The following is a 12,516-nucleotide window of genomic DNA, read 5'->3' as shown; positions in this document are numbered from 1 at the left end:
AGCCTTGGATTGATTTATTACGTCTGGTGGGCAGCTGATGGGCCCCCCAACACTAGGGACACAGGCCTAAATAAATCTTCCCTTTCCATTGAATACTCACATAGACAAAAGCCATATGTGTTGTTTTGGGGTTTTTTTCGGGGGGAGGGGTTGTTTTTTAAAATATATTTTTATCGATTTCAGAAAGGAAGGGAGAGGGAGAGAGAGAGAGAGAAACATCAGTGATGAGAGAATCACTGACCGGCTGCCTCCTGCATGCCCCCTATTGGGGATGGAGCCCACAACCTGGGCCTGTGCCCTGACTGGGAATTGAACCGTGACCTCCTGGTTCATGGGTCGACACTCAACCACTGAGCCACGCCAGCCAGGCAAGCCATATGTTTTAATACAAGGAATTAGAAACCTGCCCACACCCTCAGTCCTGGAAAATTAACCTTAGCCAAGAGGTAAACATTAGCCCAGGCGTTTACTCCTCAAGCGTTGATACTGTGTGAGATGGTGTTCAATAAACCAATAATAAATAATAAACCAATAATAAATAGAGGTCGCATCGGCATCTGCAGTCACCATAAATGAAAACCTTTGTCAGAGAACTATTCTCACATCGAGGCCACGTTCATTAGCGTGTCTGGAGTTCATATCGGAAAGTCGTGGGCTGTAAAATGTAGAACGGAGGCAGGACAGTCCAAAGAATCTAGGACAACGCCCTCAGGTTACAAATGAGAATTCAGAACCCTGAGGTGTAACTGGGAGGTCTGACCTACATTCTCTGCAAGAGCCTTGCTCCCTCTAAAATTTCCTGGTGCCACGGCTTCCACAGAAGTCATGGACACAGGGGCTGCTCTACACCACACCCTTGAAGCCTCGCAGGCCTGGATACTAACTGAGCACAGGCCGCATCAAGGCTTTCCAGTTCGCGTCTAAAAGCTTCATCAGTGCGTTTAATGAGCAGCTGGAACCCTTTCTTCAGCAGAGGGATTGGTTTCCAACTGTTATTTTGAAATCATTATAGACTCCCCAGAACAGCGGTTCTCAACCTGTGGGTCGCGACCCCTTTGGCGGTCAAACAACCCTTTCACAGGGGTCGCCGAAGACCATCCTGCATATCATTTCTGAACATGCTAAATGTACTGCAAATTACACAGAAAAACTACATTTGCCTGTGTGTTTCTCTATTAAATTTTGTTATTGTTTTTTTTTCTTTTTTTCTGTCTGTTCTTTCATTCCCTTCTTTCCAGTCCCACCTCCTAATATCGGAGGTGAAAGCCCACGAGGAAGCTGAGAAAAACTAACTGTAGAATACAGTTATATTTATTCTTAAGGAAGCAATATCGCAGAATAGGGCCCGGCTCATTCAGAGTATTAAGTTTTGACAGGAGAACTCATGTTACAGAAGCCACTACGTAGGAATCTAAGGGGCTTTTCCCTAAGACCAGGCATGGATCTGGCGGTGATGGAACAGAGCAGCAAACAGACACACCGTGAATGGGGTGAGGGCGTTGGTAAAAAGGGGTGACAGGGGCCAGTTTCCAGAATGCCACTATAACCGAATGCACCAGGACATATTTCTTAGGTGGAGCCGTTTTTCCTGCCTCGCCCAGCCATGGATCCTGGGCCTTCAGCTTCATGGAGCTGGTGGGAGCTGGGAAGGGTCCCAGGGGCCCAAGTCCGGTCTGAGCCCGGGCACCTGAGCACCCGCTGGCTCAGCCACTGCCTCCCACTGGTTGCTTGGAGACTCTCCCCAACCACTTCCCAGGTATCTGCATCCATCAGGGAGCTCAGCAGGGGTCAAGTTGGGGTCATCCGTACCACGGTGGGCGGAGTCACAGAAAAGCAGGCCATGTCAAAGTGTGACCGCAGAAGGGACCACCAGACACCCTCTGAATGAGAGGCTGGGCAGACGAGAACGCCCGGTTCGTGCTAAATTTACACGGTGTCTTTCTGAAACGCCCAGACCCCGTAGGGAAGCAGGGGGGACAGAGGACTAACATATCTTTAGCAAGAGGAGGCGCTTCTGAGCACATGGCTCACTGTCCCATGAGGTCAAGTTCAGGGGTGCCCAGGCCGCTAAGGGAAAGCAGAAGGTCACCTGCCTGGGTGCCTTTTTCTGTTGCTGTGTTAATCCTCACCCAAGGATATTTTTCCATTGATTTTTAGAGAGAGTGGAAGGGAGAGGGAATGACAGAAAGAAACACATCTATTGGTTGCCTCCTCCATGAGCCCCAACCTGGACCTGGGCCAGGGAGGAGCTGGCATCTGAGGTCCTTGCCCTTGACCCGGAATCAAACCCGAACCCTTTGATCTGCAGGCTGACACTCTATCCTCTGAGCCAAACTGGCTAGGGCTCTGGGTGTCCAATAGGAAGGAACTGGGCACCATGTACCCTTATACCCATGCCCTGGCTTTGCATGGCACCTTGGTCCTCGCTGCCTATTCCCAGCAGCCTTGCGTCTCTGGGGAAGCATCCAGCGTGCACAGACCTACATTAGGCCTGGGGCGCTTATAGCATATCTGGCCGATGTAACTCTCTCCTTTTCACCTACTAGTTTGGGGTTCAGGGGTTCAGTTTCTCCTATGACTTGCATCTGCAGGAGGGCTCCCCCTGTGCGCTGGCGCAGACCCCGGAGCCCAAGGAGTTTTTATATTTATTACAGAGAGAGGCAAGCATCCCCTCCGCCTGTTTCCATAAACACAGACGGGCAATTAATGTGTTTGGTTCAAAAGCCTGCAAACATTCGTACACCCATTTGCACGTTTAAATGGCTCCGTATAACAGTCAAGCAGGTGGTTAACTATATGTATATTAAATTCATAGAGAAGCTGGTAATTTTCCGTTATAATTGTCAGTTCACAGTTTACATGGTAAGAATTTTTTGAATAGACCCATTAGCCGAGTGAGTTAGTCGGGGTTTTTTATAAATCATGTTTTATTCGCTTGTGCTACTTTAAAAAGAGGAATTTTCAGTGTTCTCGCACGAATCAATAAATATTTACTTTGGTCTTCATTCTGCCCAAATGCCAAGTTTGGCAATGGATGAAATATCGTCGGGTTTTCCTAAACAGCTGTTTGAATGCGGCTGTTTTATTCATTGTTTTGTTTAGTATTATTACTCAGCTAATGGCTTAAAAGTCTTATTCATTTGCTATTAATTCGTTTTTATAAATAAAATCAAAATAGGGCTGCATCGCAGTCCCTTGGAATTTTACAACGTATTGTACTTCCCTGGCAATTAGCTTTTGACGATGCAAACTTCTGAGCCAATGAAAAGCTGTCCCCTTTCTCTAAATGACATCCTTTAAGAGCCAAACTCCGAAATAGACAGCACTGACTTAGACATAATGAGATTTGATGATTTTGTCACCGTGGATAATATCTCTCGTTCCCAAAAGGCACGAGACATCATTCGGCTTTTATAGCACAACAGGCCTCGCGGGACGCCAGGCCTGTGGGGCGAACTCGGCTCTGGTGTTGAGATGCAGGGAGCCACTCAGAGAAGTGGCTCCAACATTCTCTACGCTTGTCATTCCCCCAGGCCGATCCCGGATTTCTCCTTGAGAACAGGATCAGACAAGAACGTCTCATCCCCAAGGGATGTCAAGACGGCTGGCGGAGGGTTTTCAGGTCGTTTCCAAACACTTGGAACCGCAAACCCTCTCCTCCCAGTTCACGTATCTATAGCTGCGTGCTCCCATCTCGACATCTCCCTCCTCAATCCCTCCATCCTCTCCCAGCCCAGCCATCTGAGCTTGCAGTCCCATTAAACATTGTAAGAAACACAAGGCTCACCTTGTATCCTGTGAATCCAGTCAGGTTTTTATTATTATTACTAGAGGCCCAGTGCACGAAATTTGTGCATGGCTGGGCAGGGGTCCCTCAGCCCAGCCTGCATCCTCTCCCATCTGGGACTGCTGGCTCCTAACCACTCACCTGCCTGCCTACCTGATCGCCCCTAACCACTCTGCATGCCAGCCTGATCGCCCCTTAACTGCCCTCCCCTGCCAGCCTGGTCGCCCCTAACTGCCCTGCCCTGCTGGCCTGATCGCCCCTAACTGCTCTTCCCTGCCCCCGCCACTGTGGCTTTGTCTGGAAGACTGTCCGGAAGATGTCTGGTCTAATTAGCATATTACTCTTTTATTAGTATAGATTATTATTGATTTCAGAGAGGAAGGGAGAGAGAGAGAGAGAGAGAGACAGAGAGAGAGAGAGAGAGAGAGAGAGAGAGAAACATCAATGATGAGAGAGAATCACTGATCGGCTGGCTCCTACACGCCCCCTTCTGGGGATCGAGCCCACAACCCAAGCATGTGCCCTTGACCGGAATCTAACCTGGGACCCTTCAATCCACAGGCTGACGCTCTATCCACTGAGCCAAATCAGCTAGGGCCCGGGTATATATATTTTTTAATACTAAACAGAAGGACCATGTCAGTGGACATGACCAGCCAACTCTGATGACTGATGCCTTCAAGACGGGCACCAGCGGCAAGGCTCAGAGAAGAACAGTTGAGTTACTCAGGTAGGGGTGAAAGCAAACATTCAAAGGAGGTACTGGATCTCGATCCCTGGGAAACGTCTCAGATCGCTCAGCACCCCTTAAACTGCTATCTATGTGGAACAAACCCAAACTGGTTATTCTCCTTGAAAAGGAAACTTTGAATAGCTCTCTCCTGCCGGTCCCTGAGGGAAGCATTCACTGTGGGAGACACAAGCTCCACTCCGACCACAGCTCTGTGTCTGCTCCACTCGCAAGGGTTTTCCATCCAAAGTCCTCTCTTCGCTCGAGTCCCTTGAGATTCCCGAGTGCGGAACTGTAGGCCAAGTGTGATGCTGTTCTCAAAACACAGGTTTACCGGCAGCGCAAAAACAGCAAGTCAGGCCTGGCTGTGTGGCTCAGCTGGTTGAAGCGTTGTCCATGCACCAAAGGTGGTGGGTTCTATTCCCTGTCAGGGCGCCTACCCAGGTTGCAACTTGGATCCCCTGTCAGGGTGTGTGCAGGAAGCAAATGATCTCTCTCTCGCTCTCTCTCTCTCTCCTCTCTCTCTCCCCCTTCCTCTTTCTAAAATCAACAATCCTATATAATAAAAGCCTAGTATGCAAACTGTCCCCTTGACCGGGAGTTCGACCATGAGTTTGTCCAGGGGGCAGGGCTGGACGGCCACCTGCAGGAAGGGAGGCCCCGGTCAGCAGCCGGCAGCCGCTAGGGACCCCATCAGTGCATGAATTCGTGCACCGGGCCTCTAGTGTTTCTATAAAGACCTCAGCACTCAGCCTGGAAGGTTGAGGCATCAGCAGCAGCCGATATGCTATCAGGGTTGGGTAGAAAGTGAGGGGGGAAAAAATAACACGTCAGTCACCTCATATGAGGAAGTACACCTACAGCAGAAATTACAGCTTCTTAAACCACAATTTTAATAACACATCTGGATTTTCAAGATCCTTTCAGGTGTGATTCTGGAGAGGTCGACAAAGCCCCCAGCACATTCCTCCTGCGCCTATGGCCGGAACATTCTGGGAATAAACACCTGGGCCCAGGTCAAACCTCTGGGCAGGTTGGTGCTTGAACCAACAGGGTCCGGTCAGGGCATCTACCTAGAGGAGACCTCGTGAGCAGCTATCAATCCTTTTTTTTTCAGCCAATGGTTGACATAGTTTATCTCACTTCAGCCTTAAGATAATGCTATCTATGTGGTGATTCGATCTTCGTCCTTGCACACACGGGAAACCCACAGTTCAGGGAATGTAGGAGATGTTTTCAAAGGTCACAACGGGAGGGAGAGCTGGGACTTCATGTGAAAGCCAGGTTTCCTGGATTCGGGGACCGCGTGTCTGTCCCCCGACCCTGGCACTGCCCAGTGACGCCAGGCCCCAGGAGAGAAACTTGCCTGAGGGCCTCAGGCCAGCGGGAAGAGCTGCTGCCTGCTGCTGCCTAGGCACGCGGGAGTCCAGGAGGGAGGGGACAGCAGGCCAGAGGGCGAGGAGTGTGGGTGGTGGCACAGGGGCACTGCTCCTCGGCCGTCGGCCGGACAAAGGCCAGGGACCCCGGGAGAGTTCTCACCGTCTGTCCCTGGGACAGGCTGCGTGGCTGATCGGGAACCACTGCCTTTTTTAAAGTGAAAGTTCAGCTCAGACTGGACAGAGGAGCGCACAGAGGAGGCCATGCAACTGGACGTCCTCCATAGAAAGGGGCCGGATGAGCACAGGATTGAAAGAAGGGGGAGCATAAAGGTGTATGCAGACCCTAGAGCCAGTTCGGCTCAGTGGGTAGAGCATCAGCCTACGGACCAAAGGGTCCTGGGTTCGATTTCGGTCAAGGGCACGTACTTCCATTGCAGGCTCCTCCCCAGCCAGAGCCCTGGTCGGGGCACGTGCAGGAGGCAACCAATCGATGTGTTTCTCTCACAGCGATGTTTCTCTCTGTCTTTCCCTCTCTCTTTCCTGCTTTCACTAGTCAATAGAAAAATATCCTTGGGTGAGGGTTAACAACAAGAAAAGAAAGATGTAGGCAGGACAGGGGGAGGCAGCCCAGCCAAGGGCACTTGGGCAGCTGTCACAACAACATTCCTTCCCGTGACTGTGTACCTTTCATATTTGTATTGTGGGAAGGCATCCAAAGGGCCACGACCTTGACTTTCCTTCTGTTACTACGACCTTGGGGCCTCTTCCCATACACCCTCCGTGCATTAAACAGAGCTCCCCTAGCTCCTGCAGGGGGTTCCCAAGTTCAGGTAGAAGGCACCCAAGAAATCACGGAAACCAACCAATTTACCCGTTTTAGGCGAGGACACCAAGGCTGGAGATGGTGAGGAATGCGCCCAAGGTGGCCAGGCACTCCCTCCTCCCTGGCATTTTCCACTAAGACTAGAGCTGACCTTTCGGGTTTTTTTAGACTTGAGATACTGGCTGTGCATATATTGAGGGAGGAAAAAAGCACAGTCAAGAAATGGGCTGACCTAGCTGGTGTGGCTCAGCGGATAGAGCGTCGGCCCACGGACTGAAGGGTCCCAGGTTTGATTCCGGTCAAAGGCACATACTTGGTTGCAGGTTCCCTGGCCCTGGCCGGGGTGTGCAGGAGGCAACCCATCGATGTGACTCTCTCACATCAGTGTTTCTCTCTGCCTCTCCCTCCCCCTTCCACTCTCTCTCAAAATCAATTGGAAGATATCGAGTGAGGATCAACAACAACAACAAAAAAGCAAGTCTCTCTCTGAGCTCTGGGACACGGATTCTATCTTAATGACCCCCGGGGGAAACAGGAGACTGAGCAGGGATGGGGGTGGAAACTTGGGCTGATTTAAGTCGAGGAAACGTACAACAATCCTTGACGTCGATTCAGGAAATGACCAAGTCAGCATTGTCTCAGCGGCCACGGCACCGTGTCCTGGAGACACCCTTGCCCTTTAGAGACGAGTTCAGGAAACCCACAGAGGGAGGACAGTGCACCAGTGACACACCGATTAGAGCTCAGGTCTCCTCTTGCCTCCTCTCGGCTCCCTCCCGGGCCCCTGTGCCCCTCAATGGTCCACAGGGTCTCCTTCGTGCACAATCAGGTCCCTGGCTGGAACCTCGAACCCTCGTCGCTAGCAACAGGAACTGTCACAGAATCATCCCTGTGGCTCTCCAGTCTTTGTAGATAAAACCTTCTCTTCCTACCCGGCCGGTGTGGCTCAGTGGTTGAGCGTCAACCTATGAACCAGGAGGTCACAGTTCGATTCCCAGTCAAAGGCACAGGCCCGGGCTGCGGGCTCGATCCCCACTAGGGGGCGTGTAGGAGGCAGCCGATCGGTGATTCTCTCTCCTCATGGATGTTTCTCTCTCTCTCTCTCCCCCTTTCTTCGTCTCTGAAATCTATAAAAATAAAACCGTCTCTTCTTATCATTTAAGATGCCAACTCTTACAAAGGTAAGTACAGATTTCTGGTAGGCACCTCAGGAAACATCATACAAGAGGGACCTTTTCAGTCAAGTCTGAATTCAGCCAGAGAACGCTCACAGGGACGTGCCATGGAGGGGGGAGGGGTCTTGTGTTGTGAGAGTCTCATCCACTATTTCAGAGCAGAAAGCTCCTTGGCTTGGTGACGTGAGGGGGAGCCCCCATCCCAGACCTCAGGACCCGGACACCCTCCGTCCTTGTATGGAAATAGTGTCTCCGTGAAGATAGAGCTACGCCTGGCTCATGACAAGGACATTTCCACAGCCGAAAGCAGTGTGGCTCATCAAAAATACTTGCTAAGGCCCTAGCCGGTGTGGCTCAGTGGATACAGCACTGGACTGCGGACCGAAGGGTCCCGGGGTTCGATTCTGGTCAAGAGCACACGTACCTCGGTGGCAGGCTCCTCCCCGACCTGGGCCCTGGTCAGGGCTCGTGCAGGAGGCAACCCATCCATGTGTCTCTCTCACATCGATGTTTCTCTCTGTCTCTCCCTCTCTCTCCCACTCGCCCTAAAAATCAATAGAAAAATATCCTCGGGTGAGGATGAACAGCAACAACAACAAAACACTTGCTATGCTGCTGTTGCTTAGGGAAGAGTTTTGGAATAGAAGACGTGGAATTTAACCCAAAGTTTATCTGATCTCTCCCTAGAGTTTAACAGGTCAGCGAGGACAGTAGCAGCACCACCAAAGCAAGCAGAAATAAAGGTGTCCGCGAGGACGGGCCTACCGACCTCTGGGGCTCATTTGGATAGACCTTCCTGTCTTTTGCGGGAGGGGGGGGGCGGGGTACCCACACCGCCTCCTAGGGATTCACACCATCGCCAGCTTGGGAGGAACGCACCCCTTGTCCTCAGACTCGCTTCTCTCTGGCTGTTTTTTCAGAACCCAGGTCCGTTTCTATCTCCAGATCTTCCCAGCACTGGTGACCGGATTTCAGCTTTGGTTTCCTCCACGGGGCACGGCCCAAACATTGCGTCGTCATCGGTCCGCCCTCTGACTTCAAGCCCTTCTTGTCTCCTTGGGAAAGGTGAACAGCTCGACTTTCACCACACAAGGGATTGGTGTCCAGTCCGGAAACCTGAGCCAATTCCCAGGGATCTGATCCTTGGGAAATGGTTTCAGGTCTTTAAAGAGGAGAACAAAGCAAGAGCCACATGCGGACCTGACAGGCTCAGGGGAGGCCTGCGTGGCGGTCTTGCAAACTCAGAGATCCAAAGTCACCACAAAGGATGGTCTGAAATTACACTTTAACTAAAAGCAGTGATGGTGGGCAGTTACGTCCTAGGCCGGTATCTTCACTGATAAAGTCAACCTTTCCCTTAACAGAGCCTATCTGTCTTTTTGCATCTATAATAACGCAGGCTTGAAGTGTCTGGGTAACTTGTAACTTCCCTTTTTCTGGACCCCTTGAGGCACAGCTAATGTGCTGGGGGCCAGGACAGATACCACAGATTCCTTCACTGTTATGTTAATTGTTCCCGCACCCACCTAAGTATGTGTCCATCATTTTACTTTTTATCCAATCCCAGGGCTTTCCCCCCTTGGCTTTCTCCCGCCTCTCTAGTCTATCCCCAATGGATTTCATGTAACCCACCTACGTCCCTTCCTTTGATTGCCATGTGTAAATACAGATGTCACCTGCCAGTCTCTGGAGCATTATCTCAATCCCTCGAGGTTCTGCTTTCCGGCAATTGTCTACAGTTTGGCGCCAATAAACTCACATTCTTTACAGGTTTGAGCGTTTTTATGTTATAACACAGCGGTTCTCAACCTGTGGGTCGCGACCCCTTTGGCGGTCAAACGACCCTTTCACAGGGGTCGCCGAAGACCATCCTGCATATCAGAGATTGACATGACGATTCATCACAGGAGCAATATTACAGTGATGAAGTAGCCACGAAAATAATTTCATGGTTGGGTCACAACATGAGGAACTGTATTTAAAGGGCCAGAAGGTTGAGAACCACTGCCCTAAAGCAGGAAAGAGTTTAATGGGCGGTCACCGCCATGACGCTCAGCCCAGGGCCACCCTGGGAAAGGGAGACGGACCCATTGCCCCTAATGACACCCCTGGAGAGTGCAGCTGGGAAATCCCCCCAGAAAAAGAGTGACTCTGAGAGTAGCTTCTAGGTGTTTGGTTTGCATAGAAAAAAAATGCCTGTGCCTCTCTAATGGGAGACTTCTTTACCTTTGATAAAAACAAAGTCTTGAACAAAATCCCAGGGGACGAAGAATTTAAGTACCAGCCCCTCTGAACCGAGTATCTGGGCAATAAAAGCGAGAAAACAACGCCATTGGAGGCCCCACCGCATGAAAACAACACACAGCACCTGCCAGGCTGCATCCGAGTCACCTCCTCCTTTTAAAGGGATCATCAACCCGGTGACCACGCTCCTCAGACATCCCAGGAACAGAGTGTGACCCCAACACCCTGTGTGGGAGGGTGCTGACACCTCCGGGCCCGGTGCCCAAGGGCCATTCAAGTCTGGGGATGTGCACTTGAAACCCACGCTGGGTCCAGACCTCCACCCACGGGGAGGAGGAACGTGCTTTTCCCTGCAACACCCAGCATGAGCATGAAGAACGTCGCGGAAGAAGAAATAGGTCAGCCCGGCCAGTGTTGCTCAGTGGTTAGGCATCGGCCGATGAACCAGGAGGTCAGGGTTCGATTCCCAGGTCAGGGCACATGCCCGGGTTGGGGGCTCGATCTCTAGTAGGGAGCCTGTAGGAGGCAGCCGATCCATGATTCTCTCTCATCATTGATGTTGCTATCTCTCTCTCCTTCTCCTTTCCTCTCTGAAAGCAATAAAAATACATTAATAAGAAAAAAAGAGAAAAAAATAAATACTCCAAATCAATCATATTGTGGTTTCCTCCAACCAGCACCCCTATTCGCCATCGTAAGGATGGAACTCCACGGGGCGGTGCAACCCCCTAAGAGAATGCCCATCACGCCTGCATCTTTCCGCCCCTTCTCTCCGGGCTCATCAGCTCTTATTCAAAAACAAAATAAACGTGAAGATGTGGCAGCCACAGGCACCTCACGGCACAAGAGTCACTTTGAAAATTCATCTCGTGCCCAGACCTCGCTGACCTAGGGCGGTCTGTACCTCATTCCTGCAACCAAGGGCCAATGGGGGTGAAAATCATTCTCTTAATTGTCTAAGGGGCGAGGCATGAGAGAGTGTCCAAGGAGTGGAGCTGCCAAAGAATTTAAAATGTGTGTGTGTAGCCCTGGCCGGTTTGGCTCAGTGGCTAGAGCGTCGGCCCGCAGACTGAAGGGTCCCAGGTTTGATTTCGGTCAAGGGCATGTGCCTGGGTTTCAGGCCCTGGTTGGGGTGCATGCAGGAGGCAACCCATCCATGTTATCTCTCTCACATCGATGTTTCTCTCTCTCTCTCCCTCTCCCTTCCACTCTCTCTAAAAATCAATGGAGCCCTGGCCGGTGTGGCTCAGTGGATGGAGCGTCGGCCTGTGGACTGAAGGGTCCCAGGTTCGATTCCGGTCGGGGGCACATGCCCGGGTTGCGGGCTCGGTCCCCAGTTGGGGGCGTGCAGGAGGCAGCCGATCAATGGTTCTCTCTCATCATTGATGTTTCTCTCTTTCTCTCCCTCTCCCTTCCTCTCTGAAATCCATAAAAATATATTTTTAAAATAATAATAATAAATGAATAAATAAAAATCAATGGAAAAATATCCTCGAGTGAGGATTAACAACAAAAAAAGTGTGCGTGCGTGTGTGTGTGTGTGTGTGTGTGTGTGTGTGTGTGCAAGAGTCGTGAGGGCATCGGGTGGCTCCCTTGCCCCGTTTCAGGGCACCCTTTGGGCTGTTTAAGGTCCCCTCGCTAATGGGATCTGCAAACCCAGCTGCTCTGGGCAACTGCCTGGGTTCTGCAGCAGCCCCTCACTTTCCATCAGCCGGGCAGTGGGAAGGGTAAGACAGAAGGACAAAGCGGGGGGTGGGGGGGGCGGGGGGCGGGGAGGAAAGGGCTAATCAGAGGGACAAAGGGTCTCCAGGACAAGGCTGTGTAGCTCGTCTCTGTGTGTCCCGGATGCACACAGCAGCCAGCTCCCATCCAGTGCCCTGCGTGGCCGGAAGGCACAGGGGACCGCGGGGCATAGGAATGGATGGAGCAACAGAAAGCCATCTGTCGACAGCCAGCCAGGAAGAGGACACCAAGTTCAAGTATTTTGCTCACCCTCTCCAAGACCAGAGGTTATTCTCGCTTCCCTGTGCTGGGGACAGGCGCTGTGCTCTAGAAGGAGGCTGTCAGTCATCTCACCCCTAAACCCCAAGTCCTGTCCCACTTGACCTCATCAAGGCCAAGGGCTGGGCAAGCAGACGGGAGGGACTTGCTGACAAGGATCCGGTCAGAGCCCTAGCCGGCTTGGCTCAGTGGATAGAGCGTCAGCCTGCAGACTCAAGGGTCCCAGGTTCGATTCACAGTCAGGGCACATGTCTGGGTTGTGGGCTCAATCCCCAGTAGGGGGTGTGCAGGAGGCAGCCAATCAATGATTCTCTCTCATCATTGATGTTTCTATCGCTCTCTCTCCTTCTCCCTTCCTCTCTGAAATTAATAAAGAA

General features: G+C 51.5%; 1 long non-coding RNA gene across 1 annotated transcript in view; it reads right to left on the bottom strand.

Moving 5' to 3' along the window:
* LOC308535748 overlaps nt 1-12,516 on the bottom strand; it is a 1,003,266-nt gene that overhangs the window by 745,724 nt on the left and 245,026 nt on the right. The window lies entirely within an intron of this gene.

Source organism: Myotis nattereri (genome assembly GCF_964212035.1).
Source record: "Myotis nattereri genome assembly, chromosome: 21".
NCBI lineage: Eukaryota > Metazoa > Chordata > Mammalia > Chiroptera > Vespertilionidae > Myotis > Myotis nattereri.
The sequence above is the reverse complement of the archived record's forward strand: the minus strand, read 5'-3'. Positions and strand labels throughout refer to the sequence as shown.